The following is a 1,493-nucleotide window of genomic DNA, read 5'->3' as shown; positions in this document are numbered from 1 at the left end:
CCTTTTCTACACCATTTAAATTTAACTGCTCTTTGACAGGCAAAGGAGATAAATCTAAAGGTGTTGTTGGATTAAAACCATAAACAACTTCAAATGGAGAAAAAATTGGTGGAAGAGTGAATGGTGCGATTGTAAGCAAATTCAGCAATAGGCAAACATTCCTCCCAACTTTTCAAATTCTTTTTGATGATCGCTCTTAACAAAGTTCCCAATGTTCTATTCGTTACTTCAGTCTGCCCATCAGTTTGTGGGTGACTTGAAGTAGAAAATAACAACTTTGTTCCCAATTTTCCCCAAAGAGTTTTCCAAAAGTAGCTTAAGAACTTCACATCGCGATCAGAAACAATTGTTCTAGGGATACCATGCAAACGGACAATTTCTTTGAAAAACAACTCAGCCACGTGTTTTGCATCATCCGTCTTTTTACATGCAATGAAATGTGCCATTCTTGAAAATCGATCAACGATAAAAAAAATTGAGTCCATTCCTCTTTATTTTTTGGTAATCCAAGTATGAAATCCATGGAAATATCCGTCCACGGGCACTGAGGAATGGGAAGTGGAGTATACAAACCATGAGGAAGGGATCTTGATTTTGCCTTTTTGCATTCAAGGCAACCACCACAAATGCGTTCAACATCCTTTTTCATGTTAGGCCAATAAAAATGTTCCTTCAAAACACCTAGAGTTTTTGAAACYCCAAAATGGCCCATCAACCCTCCACTATGAGCTTCAYGAGTCAAAAGTTCACGAAGAGAGCATGAAGGAATGCACAATTTATTTTCTTTAAACAAAAATCCTTCATATCTAAAGAACTTGTTGAAAGATGACTTTTCACAAGCAGTAAACACATTGTCGAAAACACTATCAGATTCATACAATTCCTTGATGAATTCAAAACCCATGATTTTGGAATCCAAATGAGTGAGAAAAGTGTACCTTCTTGATAGTGCATCAGCCACTATGTTTTCTTTACCTTTCTTGTATCGCACAACATATGGAAATGTCTCTATGAAAGATATCCATTTGGCATGCCTTTTGTGCAAATTCCTTTGACCTTTCAAATACTTAAGATATTCGTGATCGGTGTGAATCACAAATTCCTTAGGCATAAGATAGTGTTGCCATGTCTCCAAAGCTCTAACAACAGCGTACAACTCCTTGTCGTATGTTGGATAGTTCAAAGTGGCCCCGTTTAACTTCTCACTGAAATACGCTACGGGTTGGTTTCCTTGAAGTAAAACAGCTCCAATTCCAATTCCTGAAGCATCACATTCAATTTCAAAAGTCTTAAGAGAAATCAGGCAGTGCTAAAACAGGAGCATTGGTTAAATCATGCTTTAATTGCTCAAAAGCCATTTGTTGTTTTTCTCCCCATTCAAACTTCACATTCTTTTTCACCAACTCGTTTAAAGGTGAAGCCTTTGTTGAAAAATCTTTAACAAACCTTCGGTAAAAACTTGCGAGCCCATGAAAAGATCTTACCTCTGAAAC

This window comes from Cynara cardunculus (genome assembly GCF_001531365.2).
Source record: "Cynara cardunculus var. scolymus isolate 2C chromosome LG 6, CcrdV1, whole genome shotgun sequence".
NCBI lineage: Eukaryota > Viridiplantae > Streptophyta > Magnoliopsida > Asterales > Asteraceae > Cynara > Cynara cardunculus.
The sequence above is the reverse complement of the archived record's forward strand: the minus strand, read 5'-3'. Positions refer to the sequence as shown.